This window comes from Peromyscus eremicus, chromosome 1, assembly GCF_949786415.1.
Source record: "Peromyscus eremicus chromosome 1, PerEre_H2_v1, whole genome shotgun sequence".
Lineage (NCBI taxonomy): Eukaryota > Metazoa > Chordata > Mammalia > Rodentia > Cricetidae > Peromyscus > Peromyscus eremicus.
This window is the reverse complement of record NC_081416.1, coordinates 159,728,009-159,744,342: the sequence shown is the minus strand read 5'-3', so window position 1 is coordinate 159,744,342 and position 16,334 is coordinate 159,728,009. Positions and strand designations below refer to the sequence as shown.

The window sequence follows — 16,334 nt, the reverse complement described above, 5'->3', positions numbered from 1 at the left end:
TGGTCTTTGAAATCCAAAGTGCTTTTCAGTTCACAGCGCATCTGAGCTCAGCGCTGTCCCATGCACGGTAGCAGGCAGGAGGCAGGACACCAGCACATCGCTAGCCGTGCGGCATTGCCGCACAGAAACCTGCCTAATGATCCTCTGAGCAGAACACATCAGGGGGCTTGGACGCCACACTCTGATTTTTCTTCCTAAGCCAACCTCCCAGACAGCAGATGCATCTTCCCAGCCCCTCCCTCTAGGGAGGCGCAGGGATTCCTGGGTCCCCCTGGACAGAGCAGCCCTGCTCTCCACCACCACCTCCCTGGTGCCAACTGCCATCTGCAGGTGAGGTGGCACAGACAAAACAGCATTCTCTTGGCCTGGCTCAGTGCTCAGGGGTCAAAGAGGGAACACTCATCCGGGCACAGTGTTACCAGCCCGTAACCCAGCACTCTGTAACCCAGCACTCTGTAACCCAGGTGCTGAGGAAGAGGAAAGAGGAGCAAAGGAGATTAAATGTCATGAGCAGAACTGGGTTACCCAGAAAAAACTAAATCCAAATTCTGCCTTCTCCCTGACTCAAGAACCAAGAACACCTGTATTTTTTTAACATGCAAAAATGTCAGCCACATTCATTCCTAGCCTTTATTGAGTAAAAAGCTTGAGTCCTTATCCCACGTCTTTATAGATTTTTAAAGCTGGGTTATGGCTGGGCATGGTGGTAACACCTTGAATCCCAGCACTCAGGAGGCAGAGACAGGTGAATCTCTCTGAGTTCCAGGCCAGCCTGGTCTACAAAGCAAGTTCCAGGACAGCTAGAGCTGCATAGTAAGACCCTGTCTCAATAAATAAATAAATAGGGTTGGAGAGATGGCTCAGAGGTTAAGAGCACTGGCTGCTCTTCCAGAGGTCCTGAGTTCAAGTCCCAGTAACCACATGGTGGCTCACAACCATCTATAATGAAATCTGGTGTCCTCTTCTCGTGTGCAGGCAGAACACTATACATAATAAATAAATCTTAAATAAATAAGAGTTGGGTTCTATGCTGGGTGCTGTGGTACTGAATTCAGGAAGCTAAGGCAGAAAGATTACAGCATATTCGAGGCCAACCTGGACTGCACAGTGAAACCCTGTCTCAAAAAACCAAAATGGTAAAAAATAAAATAGCATTGAGGTGTACATCTAGTGAGGGTGTACACTCAGATTGTGATATGGAGGACCTTGGGCTCCCCAGAAAGCTTCTCCTGCCCGTTTGGTCACCATGGAACATCACAGGGAAGCACTAGACACTGGTGGCAGTTCATTGGCTACTTGCTGGATATGCCCCAACCAGTGTCACAGGGCCATACCACAGTGCCAGGGTTGGTGACATTTGGCCGTTTCCAGCTTTGCCATCGTGTGTGTGTGTGTGTGTGTAGTCTCAGATCAAAGGGAGAAGCACACAGTACTGTCATGCTAATGGACACTCCCATCAGGGCAGGGCAGAAGTGTCCAAGTGTCCGTCCTGTCGTCGTCGTCGTCGTCCCGTCGTGTGTCGTCCCCCGTCCCCCCCCCCCGTCGTCCCCCCCCCCCCCCCCCCCCCCCGTCCCCGTTCCCTCCTTCCGCAGTGTGGCCTCTCCCCCTCTCCCTGTCCTCCAAGTTAGAGTGTTTGTTATGCATCGGGCTCTGTTGTTTCCAGACAAAGGCTGAGGTAGGCCATGCTGGCTTGGCGCTTGCTCCACGGCTGAGGCTAGCCTTCAACTGACCCTCCCTGTGGGTGGACGGCAGGTGTGCCACGAGGGCAGGTGTGCCACGGGGGCAGGTGTGCCACGGGGGCAGGTGTGCCACACCGCCACGTCCTCTGCTTTCCTTGTAGAGAGTGCGCAGGGCTGCAAGGGTCTGTGTTCCTCTGGAGCCTGGAAGGCCAAGCCTCTAAGTACCTCCCTCTTCCCCTGCACGTGCCTCTGAATTGTAAACTTCCCGGTGTTGTAAGCATGCCAGCCATGTTGGACTTGCCTACCCTGTGGCCCCACCTGGTGACCTTCGTCACCTCCATGAGGCCCTGTCTACAGATAGTCACATCCTTGGGCCCTAGAGGCTCAGACTCTGGAATATGAATTTTGGGAGGAGACTCATGACGTCCCATAACCATGTCAGGTGTCTGTGATTGGACTGGGAAGCACAATGAGGTTCCCAGTGCTGCCAGGGTGGGCCTGCGCCCCGAGGTCTGACTGGACGCAGGCTTCCCCACTGTACTGCTGCTCAGAATCACCTTCATCACCATCCTCACCCCTACAAGTGCCATGCACTCACCAAGGACATCTCCGTGTTTCTTACTGTTATCTCCTGCCTTTGCTAAAATGTTTTGTTCCAGGTATCTGTTTTTGTATTTTTTGAATTTTCAGTTCTATTTTTTTTTTTTTTAATGGCTGGAGAGACAGCCATGGGTGCTGGGAACCGAACTCTTTTATTTTTGGTTGTGAGCCTAGTCTTTAACGGCTGAGCCATCTCTCCAGCCCCAGTTCTATTTTTACTAAAGCTATCTATCCAGAGTTTGGAGGGTGAAATACAGGATTTTTTTTTTCATTTTTAGGTAGGGTCTCAGGTAGCCCTGGTTGTTCCCCGACTTAGCCGGTTGGCCTTGTAACTCTGCTGGTTTCTCCTCCATAGTGCTGGGATTACAGGCCTGCGTCACTAGGCCCAACCCAAGACTTTTATTTCCTAATGAAAAACATCTGCCTACCCTCCATGTCTCCCACCTGAAAAAAAGAAAAAGCTACGTTCATCTCTTTTGCTGTATCATTTTACTATTTATCTCCTTTATCTCTAAATACCATGTTTGTAAAGCTAACTCTTGATTTTTAATTTCCCCATTTTATATCCACTTCTCACAATGGAATATTCATTCTCATATTTAAATCAACCCAGCCTCTCACACTGTGATTCTAACTGAATTCTTGTTTCTGTCAGTTCTATGGAAATGCCCTCACAGCTGCTGCAGATGGTAAAGCATGATGACTTCCTCCCCGTGGCTCTTTGTTTTCCCTGGAGTTACTAATTGTCATTTTTTTCCCAGTTATTTAATGGCTGAGCATTCTCTGTGCTTAACCAATTCAAACTTCAATTCCTTGTTAACAATCTGAATGTTTTCTTAGAGCCAACAACCAAATGATTTCATCATGCAGAAGTTTGTCTTGGCCTCTGGCCTGCTCTTGTCTGGAACACAGCTCCCGTGCTGGGATCACTCTACCTAGCTGGATTGTTATTTCACAAATTCTTGGTATTGGGGGTTTGGTTCCTTGTTCCTTCTAAGCTTTCAGAGAAAGGGCATGAAGAGGTATGTTTTTGGTGACAGTGTGAATCCGAAAGTCTGTTTTCACATTGGTGGACAGTCTGGCTGGGTATAGAATTCCGAACAGCTGTTTCCCCTCAGATTTTGGTGGTAACTCTCCACTGTGTTCTTTTTGTCTCACCATCTTTATTATTTGTGTCACTGAGAAGAACCCACGATCATGCAGATTCCTAAACCTTTGTCTGTGCTCGCTCCTTTTCCTCGTCCTCAGCGCTCTGACATTTAGCAGCAACCTGTCTGGAACTATTTTCATCACTCAGTCATTCACTTGTCTTTATACTATTTGTTTCCAGAAACTTCTTAAATTTTCCTGAATTCTTTCCCTCCTTCATCCCTATATTTGTCCTCTGAAATTTATTTTTTTAATTGTATATTATTTGAGAGAGAGACTATCTAGAGGTTCAGGAATAGGTTTGTGTCTTCTGTCAATTAAAGAATTAAAAGGCAGGAAAGAAGTGTCAGTAGAAATCATGGAGAATCTCTGAGGAGCCAGCATATGACACCAGCTAAACTGGGGTCCCCTCGTTAACAAAATGACTAAGAACAGACTCAAACAGAAGCCCAGGGGCAATGTAATGGAGATTAAAAGAAAAACCCCAGCACAGGCAAGTTGCAAATCTCAAAACTGCCCCGGAGCAGGAGGAGAATACAGTGGGGGGTGGAGGAGAAAGAAAGCCACAGTTTGAAATCAGAATGCTTGGAGGTCAGTCACATGGCAGAAGCAGCGCTTTAGCAAAAGGGGGCAAGAAAGCCAAGGTAGCAGCACACACCTTTAATCCCAGCACTTGGGAGGCAGAGGCAGGAGGATCCCTGAGTTCGAGGCCAGCCTGGTCTACACAGTGAGTTCCAGGACAGCCAGGGCTACACAGAGAAACCCTGACTAGAAAAAACAAAAGGAGCCGGGTGTTGGTGGCGCACGCCTTTAATCCCAGCACTCGGGAGGCAGAGCCAGGCGGATCTCTGTGAGTTCGAGGCCAGGCTGGGCTACCAAGTAAGTTCCAGGAAAAGGTGCAAAGCTACACAGAGAAACCCTGTCTCGAAAAACAAAAACAAAACAAAAAAGAAAAGAAAAGAAAAAACAAAAGGAAGGAGAGAAAGAAAGGAAAAGGAGTGGGCATGGGTGGGGGGCGAGAAAAAGAGTAAGGAATGAAGCCCGAAGTACTAGGGAAAACATACTTGGGCTCTGGCTGGCATCTGAAAGAAAAAAGAAAAAAGAAAAAAAATGAAGAGAAGAAAAAGGAATAGTTATGTCCATCTCAGTCAGAAAGGGGGGCAGACTCAGCTCAACCTGATAGGCGATTCATAGGGACTGCACTAGCAGAGAATTCTGGAAAGGAACAGGACTACCTTGAGGTGAACCTACCTTTCTATGGGTGGTCCCTTTGGTCCTTGACCTGCTTAATTGAATTAACTCTTTTTTTGCTGTTGGGTTTCTTGTTTTGTTTTGTTTGGGGGTGGGTTGGTTTTTGTTTTTGTTTTTCTTTTTCGAGACAGGGTTTCTCTGTGTAGCCCAGGCTGTCCTAATCTCATTCTGTAGACCAGGCTGGCCCGGGACTTTCAGTGATCTTTCTGCCTAAGCCTTCCCAATGCTGGGATGGTAGACATGTTCTACCACACCTGGCACTTTCGGTCTCAGAATCTGCAGTGTTTTATACACTCTACAGTGTGGTCTTCTATAGAATCCTGCTCATGGTTAAGGTCTCAGTGTCTCCTCTTCCTCCTCTGACATTAGTAACATTTCATCGGTTCGCTTCCTTCTCCCCATCTGTTCTATTGTTTGTACTGATGTCAATATTGCTCACATTTGGGAATGGAGGTCTCACCCTGCAGAGAGTGGCCAGCCTATGATGCACGAGCAGGGCTGCTGACCAGGAGAGCCAGCCTGGGCTGATGGGGCCCTTCTTTGTCAGGGAATTCCCAATCTTTTCTTGGTGTAAGACAGACAGACAGACAGACAGACAGACAGACAGACAGACACACACACACACACACACACACACTTATTTAATAGAGAAAGGAACAAAGGAGGAAGTAATTGAGCAGGGCTGGTATAGGCCTGATGACCCTACTGATATGAAAGAGGAAAGGCATTATAATATAGTCGTCCCTCCCTCCCTCCCGCTCACCTCCATCAAGTATTTGTTGAGGTCTTTTTGCACTGGGCAGTGGCTGAGCCCTGCCTCAGCAGTGAGCATACATGTCTACGAAGGGTGGCAGAGCAGCACTCTGGAGCAGACAGCTCTATGTAGTAGAGGAGCACTCTGGAGCAGACAGCTCTATGTAGTAGAGGAGCACTCTGGAGCAGACAGCTCTATGTAGTAGAGGAGCACTCTGGAGCAGACAGCTCTATGTAGTAGAGCAGCACTCTGGAGCAGACAGCTCTATGTAGTAGAGGAGCACTCTGGAGCAGACAGCTCTATGTAGTAGAGGAGCACTCTGGAGCAGAATGCTCTATGTAGTAGAGGAGCACTCTGGAGCAGACAGCTCTATGTAGTAGAGGAGCACTCTGGAGCAGACAGCTCTATGTAGTAGAGGAGCACTCTGGAGCAGACAGCTCTATGTAGTAGAGGTGCACTCTGGTGCAGAATGCTCTATGTAATAAAGGAGCACTCTCCTGCAGTAGAAGGAAAGAAGCAGACTCCTGTAGTCCAGCAAGACAGATCCCTTGAAATGTGCTTGCTCTAACTTAAGGGACAGATTTTTAATTTTCAAGATGTAAGGATAAATAGCCACACATGGCTGTTAGTCACCACGGTGACCAAGAGAAGATGCTATCGTTTGTTTTTTGAGACAGGGCCTCACCCTGTATCCCTGGCAGCCCGGAACTCACAGAGATCAGCCATCCTCTACCTCCCAAGTGCCAGGATTGAAGGTGTGCACCACCAAACACCTGTTGGCTATAGGCCAATCCTATGGATGCATTTTCTCAATTGTGGTTCTCAGATATCTCTAGCTTGTGTCAAGTTAACAACAAAAAACCTGGAAAGTCCTTCATGAAACTTCAAATCCATTCAGGGAAACAGATTACAAGCTCAGTAACATTTTATGCTGTGCTGCAGGGACACGTACTTGCAAAATAAAAAGGTTGGGAGACCTATGGAGAGGCCTTCAGTGTTAAGTAAGGAGCTCCAGAAATTATCTTTTGAACAAACAGAGACAGAAGTGAGGGGATGAGTTGGGTTGCTGTCTGGGGAAAGTCTCCAGAGAGGACAGCCAGTACAGAGGTCCAGATGTGAGGGCCAGTGTGGCTGGAACAGAGTGCCAGGTGAGTGTGGGAGCCAAGGGTTCGAGGGTGTAGAGGTGTGCCATGGCACAGGACTGCTAAGCTACAGCCAACAGGGAACAGTAGGAACCAGGACAAGCACAAGCCGAGGAGACAGGTGCTGGCTAAAACATGGAGCTCCCATCCACAGGGTGGGATAAACACACAAGAGCAAGGTTGAAGGCAGAACTTTTGTTTTTCAGTATACAATCAAGCAAATGATCTAAGAAATGGGGGGGCGCTCTATGTGTTTATTCTGTTTTAGACAGGGTTGTTGTGTGACAGGATTTTTCCTGGGGAGACACAACATCTGTCTACTCAGCCCAGATAGGGAACCCATGATAGACCAAAGTACGGATATCACCAAAGTCCAACTTGGTGAACTAATGAGTTTTAGTGGGGCTACTTATAGGAATATGGGTGAGGGGTCACTTACAGGAATATGGGTGAGGGGTCACTTACAGGAGTGTGGGTGAGGGGTCACTTACAGGAGCAGAAATGACTCACAGACAGCTGCATCACCAAGGCCCACTGCAGCATGGGTGACAATGGGAACCTGGAGCCCAGCGCACAGCCTGCAGCTTGGAGAGTGTCCTCTCCAGGTGTCTCAGTTGGCCTAATCCTCTTCAGGCAGCTCGGCTGGTCTCTGCTTCTTTCAGGTCTGGCCTCACAGTCCTCTTTGCAGCTTTTCTCCTGAGTCTTCCTTACAGCTCAGCTTCCAACTTGAGAAGGACTCTCAGCTTTCATTGTTAACTCTGGCAGGGAGGGGCTTAATGAAGCTGCTTAGTTTCAGGGACTTCCTGAAGCTATCTTGAGTTGTTTACTTTCCTGCTTAAGGAGTTTCCCTGCAGGATGGAATGTTTCCATCTTGGAGAATTTTGTTACACAACACTCCACTCCTTCCCCCTGGCTCTTACAGTTTGGTCCTCTTTCACAATGATTCTTGAGCCTTAGAGGGAGATGACTATCGATGTCTACCTGTGGCTAAGAATTGGGCCACTGTACCATCGTCACTGATGGTTATGAGTTTCGGCTGACAACAGTGATCTATGGGTGTAAGCACATATGTTTAGAAAGCAGTTTGACAGCCAGGTGGCGGTGGTGCACGCCTTTAATCCCAGCACTCGGGAGGCAGGTGGATCTCTGTGAGTTCGAGGCCAGCCTGGTCTACAGAACCAGATTCAGACAGGCACCAAAACTACACAGAGAAAGAAACCCTGTCTCGAAAAAAAAAAAAAAGAAAGAAAGAAAAAAAAGTATGTTTGACAGACACATCACATCTGTTTAGTAAAACGACAGAAGGTGTTTCCCCGTTGGGACCTGTGACCTCCTCACTTACAGCACCAGACATGCATTCCCTCTTATAGAGCAGGCCTTAAATCCAATTGGAAGGCTGTTGGTCTTACCCAAGATATTGCACATGCAGGTTCATCCTGCCCAGCATGCTGGTATTTCAGCACTAAGGGGCCTTAGCCAAACAGGAATGTTGGTGACAGTTCTCCACCAGTGACCTACATGGTCCCCTCTGGCAATATGGAAGCCAGCCAGCAGGGTGTGAATTTCCTATTCAATCCCAGCTTAATCTCTCCAGGTTCTGTCGTCATAGCTTGCACATGCAGTGTCTTCAGCAATAGGTTTTACCATCTAGTTGTGGCATATAACCAACCCCAGTACCAATAGCCCTTATGGTCTGCGGGGCCTCGGGGTTTTCCTGGCCAACAATTCACAGGGAAGTTAAGCCCACCCCTGGCACTAGGGTTTTCATTCAATAACCTGATGTAGGTTACCTTTTGGATTCAAACTCTTTAGCTATTGTCTTAACATTTTTTCCCTTTATTTAGCCTAGCCTTAGTAGGGTTGTAGGTAGGTGGGAGCACCATTATACCAGGTTGTCTCTCCAATGGCTTTCCAAATCTGCAAGCCACTCAGAGGTTAGCCCCATGTCTCTATAGTAAAACTGTTCCCAGAGGGGGAGCAGGACAAGGAACGTCCTGAGCCACCAACCTGTAACAACAGTGAGGGTACAAAGATGACCTTGGTGAAGCACCCTGGAAGTCCATTGTCATCTCTTCTCCGAAGTGGCAGGTGATCCCAGAGGTTCACACCAGGAAGGTACTGAAGGCAGACACAAGCAAGGTCTAACACAGCATGGCACGGTTCCATCACTTGTTATCGATTGCTTCCTCCAGTGGTCAGGGCTGAGCACAAAGCACAGACAGGAAGTGCTAACTTGATTAGTTCCCTGTAATCCTCAGTCACTCTTTGACCCGTTACATTTCCGGATCCTGGAACTTTCCATGTAGCCTCCCTACATTCTCTACACCTGATAGGCTTGGTGGGCCTGGCTTAATCTGCTCAGCTCTACACGGGGTCAGAGGTGAACATGGTCTTGCTCTCCCTGCTGCACCTGCTGGCTCCCTGGGTCGGCACTGTAACAGTGGCTGTAGTGTTGACTCCATTCAATGTATCTGGCTGTTGGGGGAGGCCCAGGCGGGAAAACCATCTCCACCTCTAGCATGATCTTTTGCTGGAGGGAACCCTCCTTAGTCTTGGAGGACAGACTTGACCATCTTCACCTCCGTTGTTCTGTCATGGATGTCTTCTGTAAACTGCTCCTCAGGCTTTGAAGCCACCCAGAAGCCCATTAGCACACAGTCTGGCTTTCCGTCAGTTTTTTCCCTTAGAAACTCCAGCTAGACCTTCCCACATTCGTCTTTTGAGTAACCCAGACACCTCTTCCTCCGCTTTACCTTTCTCCCATCTCCTCTAGGCGGCTCTCTCCCTTTGTGGGCACTCTTTATATGCTGCGCTAAGTCACTGAGATCTGCCAAAGCCTCTTACTTTATAAAGATCTTGCCCACCAAAGAGCTCAGCAAACCCACTGAAGCTCCATGCCAGCCTCAAGGTCCCTGCTGGATGAGCCTTTAGTAACTCCTGTGTGAACACAGTTCTATCTGGCCCAGTGAACTGGGGTTCCAGCACAGCTTTCCGTATTCCTAGTCCTCCAGCCCTGACATTTATGGGGACTTCAGACCATGCTAACCAACTGTTCCTAATGGCTCTGATAAGCCAGTCTGTCAGTGACCGATTTCCCTCATACTTTCTCAGGTTATGCAGCCTTTGTCTTAAGGAGGGATGGTAGTTCCATTGCTCAGGTTTCTGCCTCCACAGCAGCCAGATGGATCCCATCGGCTCCATGTCCCAAAGTCTCACAAGCCAGGCTATTATTGCTTTAAAAGTCTCCCTAGCCAGGCAGTGGTGGCATACGCTTTTAATCCCAGCACTTGGGAGGCAGAGGCAGGCAGATCTCTTTGAGTTTGAGGCCAGCCTGGTCTACAGAGTGAGTTCTAGGACAGCCAGGGCTGTTACACAGAGAAACCCTGTCTCCAAAAACAAACAAACAAACAAAAAAATTCTCTCCAAATTCCACAAGTTCTAGCTGTATGTCCTGTTCACCCTAGTTTCTTGTACTGGACTACTGTTTAGGGCCCCATCTTTATGTGTGACAGACCTTCCCTTTTCCTATTAAGGGTCAGTCCCTCAGGGTATCTTCTACTGCATCCACCATGTTCTCCTCTTCCTCACTCTCTGAATCTTCCCATGGGTTCCAAGTTCTTGGGTTCCAGGAAGGGCTTCTGACACAGCTCTAACTTGTCCTCTCTTTTCCTTCTGGCCCCCCAGGCCCTCAGAAGTGGCAAGCCAGCACCTACACCTCACCCTCTCGTTTATCTAATTTTCTTGCCAGGTCAGAGGCTAACACGGAGGATGCCGCTGCATCTCCCTCTCTTGTTGAAATTGCTCCGTTACACAAACAAGTTCCTGCTTGGCACCATCTAGGCCTCAGGTGCATTGCCAATGACCAGCAGTGGCCAGGCAGGCTCGGCAGCTGCTGCCAACAGTCTTGACTCTTGTGCGCTAATCTCAAAGACTGCCAACGTTCCTCTAACCCTTTACCTGTTTTCAGGGCATCTCCATGTTCACATGCGGACCCCACTCATCAAGCAGGCATGCCACCCATACCGCATAGATGAGGATTCCATCCCGGGATTCCTCCTACAGACACTGCTAGTCCTGATGGCTCAGCCTCGGTGGCATGTCCACTACCCCGAAAGAACCACACAACCACTGTCATAGCACAAAGGCACAGTAACACACACCACACAGGAAAGGACGACTGTATTGGAATTTCCTCTGCAGATGCTCCCCGCTCGGACAGCTCAGCCTCAGCTGCCGCCTTGCTAGCCACAGTCAGGACCAGGTACTCACTCCTCCCCAACTCATCTTTGGTTCTGCTGTGTTCTTGTTTAGGCACCAATTATGGTGTGTGACAAAACTTTTCCTGAGGAGACACAACATACATCTACTCATTCCAGATAGGGAGCCTGCGACAAACCAAAGCACAGATCCCACCAAAATCCAGCTTTGTGACTCAGTGAGTTTTGTTGGGGGTCACTTACAAGAGCAGAAATGACTCACAGACAGCTGCATCACCAAGGCCCACCCCAGCAGGGGTGACAGCTCACACAGCTGGAACCTGGAGCCCACTGCACAGCCTGCAGGCCGCTCAGCAGCGTGGAGAGTGTCCTTTCCAGGTGCCTCAGTTGGTCTGAGCCTCTTCTGGGCCGCTCGGCTGGTTTCTGCTTCTTCCAGGCAGCTCGTCTGGTCTCAGAGTCTTCTTTCCAGTTTGGTTTGTGTGAGTCTGTTTTGCAGCTTGGCTTTTCTGAGAGGGACTCTCAGCTTTTATTGATTACTCTGGCAGGGAGGGGCCTAGTGAATCCGGTCAGTTTCAGGGATTTCCTGAAGCTGCACGGGGGTGGGGGGGTGGGGGGTGGGGGGGGTTGGGGGGGGGTATTTGCCTTCTGCTGAAGGAGCTTTCCTGCGGAATGGAATGTTTGAATCTCAAGAGAAAACGATTACACAAAGGTATCCTTATATAGCTTAGGATAGCCTCAAACTCACAGCAATCCTCCTGCCTCGCCTTTTCAAGTGATAACAAAAGTGAGGCACCTGGTTAACATATGAATTTGTTTTTGTAATGCTGTGTGTGGATTGGCTTTGTACATTGCTAGGCATATTAGTTACTGTTCTGTTGCTGTGTAGAGACACCATGACCAAGGCAACTCTTTTTTTTTATTTTTATATTTTATTTTTTATTTTTATTATTTTTATTTTTTAATTTATTTATTTTTCTATTATCAGCTTGATACAGTATAAATTCTTATTTTAATGTGAAATGTTTCATTGAGGCTTGCTCAGTAATTGAGTAAAACCAAAACTTATTATAAACCACAGTCATCCTAGGGTCCCCCCTGCTATATAGCCTCCCCAGTTCTGTGGGTTGCAGTCTGATTGTTCTTTGCTTTATATCTAGAATCCACTTATGAGTGAGTACATACCATGTTTGTCCTTCTGGATTTGGGTTACCTCACTCAGGATGATATTTTCTAGTTCCATCCATTTGTCTGCAAATTTCATGCTGTCATTGTTTTTCTCTGCTGAGTAGTACTCCATTGTGTATATGTACCAAATTTTCTTAATCCATTCTTCGGTTGACGGGCATCTAGGTTGTTTCCAGGTTCTGGCTATTACAAATAGTGCTGCTATGAAAATAGTTGAGCATGTATCTTTGTGGTATGATTGAGCATTCCTTGGGTATATGCCCAAGAGTGGTACGCCTGGGTCTTGAGGTAGATTGATTCCCAATTTTCTGAGAAACCGCCATACTGATTTCCACAGTGGTTGTACAAGTTTGCATTCCCACCAACAGTGGAGAAGTGTTCCCTTTGCTCTGCATCCTCTCCAACATTGACTGTCATTATGTAGCCATTCTGACAGGTGTAAGGTGGTATCTCAGAGTCATTTTGATTTGCATTTCTCTGATGATTAAGGATGTTGAGCATTTCCTTAGATGTCTTTCAGCCATTTGTGATTCTTGTTTTGAGAATTCTCTGTTTAGCTCTTTAGCCCATTTTTTAATTGGATTGTTCAGTATTTTGATGTCTAGTTTCTTGAGTTCTTTATATACTGTGGAGATCAATCCTCTGTCAGATGTGGGGTTGGTGAAGATCTTTTCCCATTCTGTAGGCTGTCTTTTTGTCTTATTGACCGTGTCTTTTGCCAAGGCAAGTCTTATAATTAAAAGAAAGCATTTAATTGGGGGCTTGCTTACAGTTTAGAGGGTTAGTCCAAGATCATCATCATCACGATAGGAAGCAGAGGCATGGAACCTGAGGGTTTACATCCTGATCCACAGGCAGCAGGCAGAGAGAGAGAGAGAGAGAGAGAGAGAGAGAGAGAGAGAGAGAGAGAGAGAGAGATGGGGCCTGGCCTGGGCTTTTGAAACCTCAAAGCCCACCCCAACTTGACACAAGGGCTTTACCACTGAGTCATGCCCCCAGCCCCTCACAGGGGAATTCTAGGCAGGCTGTCTATCTACTGAGCTCCAGCTCTAGCCCAAGGTTGAATTTAAATAGGGATTCAGGGAAGAGGGAGAGCAGACACTGCTGTCACAGAACAGCTGAGCAAAGCTGAAGGAAGTGCCGGGCTGGAGAGGGCTTGCCAGTTAAGAGCATCACTGCTTTCACAGAGGGTCTGGGTTCACCTCCCAGCACCCATGTGGTGGTTCACAACCATCTGTAACTCCAGTTCTAAGGCATCCAATGTCCCCTTCCGGCCTCCACAGGCACTGCATGCATGTGCTACACAAATCTGCAGGCAAAACACTCATACACATGCAATAATAAAAAATACATCTTAAAAAAATAAAAGTGAGTGCTAGACTAGACCTGCAGATCAGTGGTGGAGTTCTTGTTTGGCTCGGGGCTCTTGGTTCCATTAGGACCAAAAAACTAAAAAGTAAATGCTGTTTGATTCCACCTTCTGAAACTCCTCCACTGTTTCCATCTCGGAAGCTGTGTCTTGTAGCATTTCTCTGAAATGCTCAAGTTCGTCCCACTCATTTCCTCCAAGATGACTCTCTCCATCTGATGCTATTCCCAGCCCTTCCATCTCTCATCTCAGCCCAAGTCCGGAAACACCAAATTATCTCCACTTAAATGTGGAGAGCAATTCACTTTCTGCCCTCATGGGCATTCTCCTAAACAAAGAGAAACCTAGAGAGAAATTAGTCTGCCTACAAGGCAGAAGTGCCCGCAGGCTTGCCTATGGATACACGCTCCTGGATGTCAGCTGAGGTCCCGCTGCCAGTTAAGGACTGAGAGAAAACTAAGACCCCTCTCCAGAGTGGCACCCTCAATGACCTCCCCAAGATGAAAGGTAATTCTTGGGGCCCCTAGCCTCTGCCTCACCTCAAGTTCTTCTTTGCTTTGGCTGTATCACCTCAATTCTAGGAGTCTGCTTGGTCAGTCTCCCCAGTAGAAGTGAATGCATGGACAGGTTCTGCTCTGTCCTTTATTTACACAAACACACACACACACACACACACACACACACACACACTACATAAAAAGGTTAAGCCAGGCTGCAGTAGCACACGCCTTTGATCCCAGCACCCAGGAGGCAGAGCCAGGTGGATCTCTGTGAGTTCGAGGCCAGTTTGGTCTACAGAGTGAGTTCCAGGAAAGGCTCCAAAACTACACTGAGAAACTTTATGTTGAAAAACCAAAAAAAAAGAAAGAAAGAAAGAAAGTCCAGGTTAAGTAGGGGTTAAGTAGTCTTTCCTGGAGGATTCTTCCTGTCTCTGGGACCAGCCTCTAGTCATTGCCTTCCCACATATTTGTTCCACCCAGTAGTATTTTAGTTTAAAAAAAATCAAGGAAATAATATTTAAAATTCCATCTCCTCACACTGGCCACATTTCAAGTTCTCAAGAGCTGCGTGTGGACAGTGGCTACCATGGCCATGCACAGGGTCCATCCTGTCATGGCAGAGTGTTTTTAGATAATGCTAGACAAGGTGAGGGACCTCCCTCTTAGAAGTTATGTGGAAGCCGGGCGATGGTGGCGCACGCCTTTAATCCCAGCACTTGGGAGGCAGAGCCAGGAGGATCTCTGTGAGTTCGCGGCCAGCCTGGGCTGTAGAGCGAGATCCAGGAAAGGCACAAAGCTACACAGAGAAACCCTGTCTCGAAAAACCATAAAAAAAAAAAAAAAGAAGTTATGTGGAGTCTGTAAGAAGTGTGACCAAAAGTTCACCCCAGTATCTACACCATTTAAAGAATAAACACAGAGGGCAGGCCTAATGGTGTTGACCTGTTTTCTCAAATACTCAAGTGGCTTGAGGCAGGAGGATGTAAAGTTTAAGGCCAGTCTCCAAAGAAAGTCATACTGGGGCTGAGGTGACAGCCCAGTCAACAATCCTCAGAGCCATGTAAACCTGCTCGGAGTTGTGGAACTAGTACAAGGGAATCCAGGACAGGCCCATCCGAGAGGCTTTCTGGCCAGCCAGTCTAGCTTTGATGAGCTCCAGGCCAATCAAATGTATGTCTCGCTGGGCACGGAGGCGCACGCCTTTAATCCCAGCACTAAGGAGGCAGAGGCAGGGGCATCTCTGAGTTTCAAGCCAGCCTGGTCCACAAAGCAAGTTCCAGACCAGCTAGGGCTACACAGTTAAGACCTTGTCTCAAAAAACAACAAACAAAAAAGATGCCATGTCTCAAAGAAGGCTACTGTGGTCCTGAGGGTGACACCCAAGGTCGTCCCTCAGCCTCCACACACATGCACGTATGTACCTACAAACAACCAAACATGCTCACGTGCATTAAAAAACAAAAGTGACATAGGGCCAAGGCCGCAGACCTGACCTCAGTCCCTGGAAGCCACGTGATAGAAAGGAAGAACCAACTCCGGCAAGTTGTTCTCCAACCTTTGTGTGCATGCCATGCCCTCCCCACACATAAATCAATGTGACAAATGATACATTCAAAAGGCAAGGCTTGGTGAGATAGCTCACCAGATAAAGGCACTTGCTCCCAAGCCTGCTGACCTGAGATCAACCTCCAGAGTCCACAGAGTGGGAGGAAAGAACGGACCACAAGTGTACCATGGCACGCCTGTGCCCCCCCCCAATAAACAAATAAATGTAAAAAAATTGTAGGGGCTCAAGAGATGGTCCTATAGGGCGATGGTTCTCAACCTGTAACTGATGTGGACTGTTTAGTCACACAGTTCATGGTACCAGGCTTTCTCTTCTGGGCCACGACCAGCTCCGAAATCACGACACGGAGACTTATTAGTTTTGAATGCTCGGCCTCGCTTAGGCACGTTTCTGGCTAGCTCTTTTGACTTAAATTAAGCCGTTTCTCTTTGTCTACCTTTTGCCTCGGGGTTTATTACCTTTCTTGTTTCTCTCACTGCTTCTCTATGGCTGGCTGGTTGATGTCTGCCTGGCTTCTTGCCCTGGGCATGTCCTTCTTTCTCCTCCTCCTCCTCTCCTTCTTCTCCTCTGGAACCTTGATTCCTCCTCCTGTTTATTCTCTCTGCCTGGTAGCCCTGCCTGTCCTTTCTCTGCCTACCTATGGCCATTTGACCAATCAGGTGCCTTAGGCAGGCAAGGTGAAACAAATGCAACACACCTTTACATAATTAACAAATGCAGCATGAACAAAAGTAACACACCTTTGCCTGGTTAAACAAATATTCCACAATTCATTCTGTAAAAAGTTCGTTGTATGTGCCAGAATTATGCCTGGGCTAAGAATGAACAACTATGTGCCGGCTCCCTGGGATCAGGAGTAAAGGACAGCACTGATCCCCATCCATGGAGTAACTCTACTTCCTGACTTCTCTCCCCACCAAG

At 47.9% G+C, this 16,334-nt stretch overlaps 1 protein-coding gene across 3 annotated transcripts in view; it reads left to right on the top strand.

Annotated features, from left to right (window-relative positions):
• Positions 1 to 16,334, top strand: part of Grin2d (glutamate ionotropic receptor NMDA type subunit 2D) — a 36,711-nt gene that overhangs the window by 17,276 nt on the left and 3,101 nt on the right. The gene's annotated exons all lie outside the window — the stretch shown is intronic.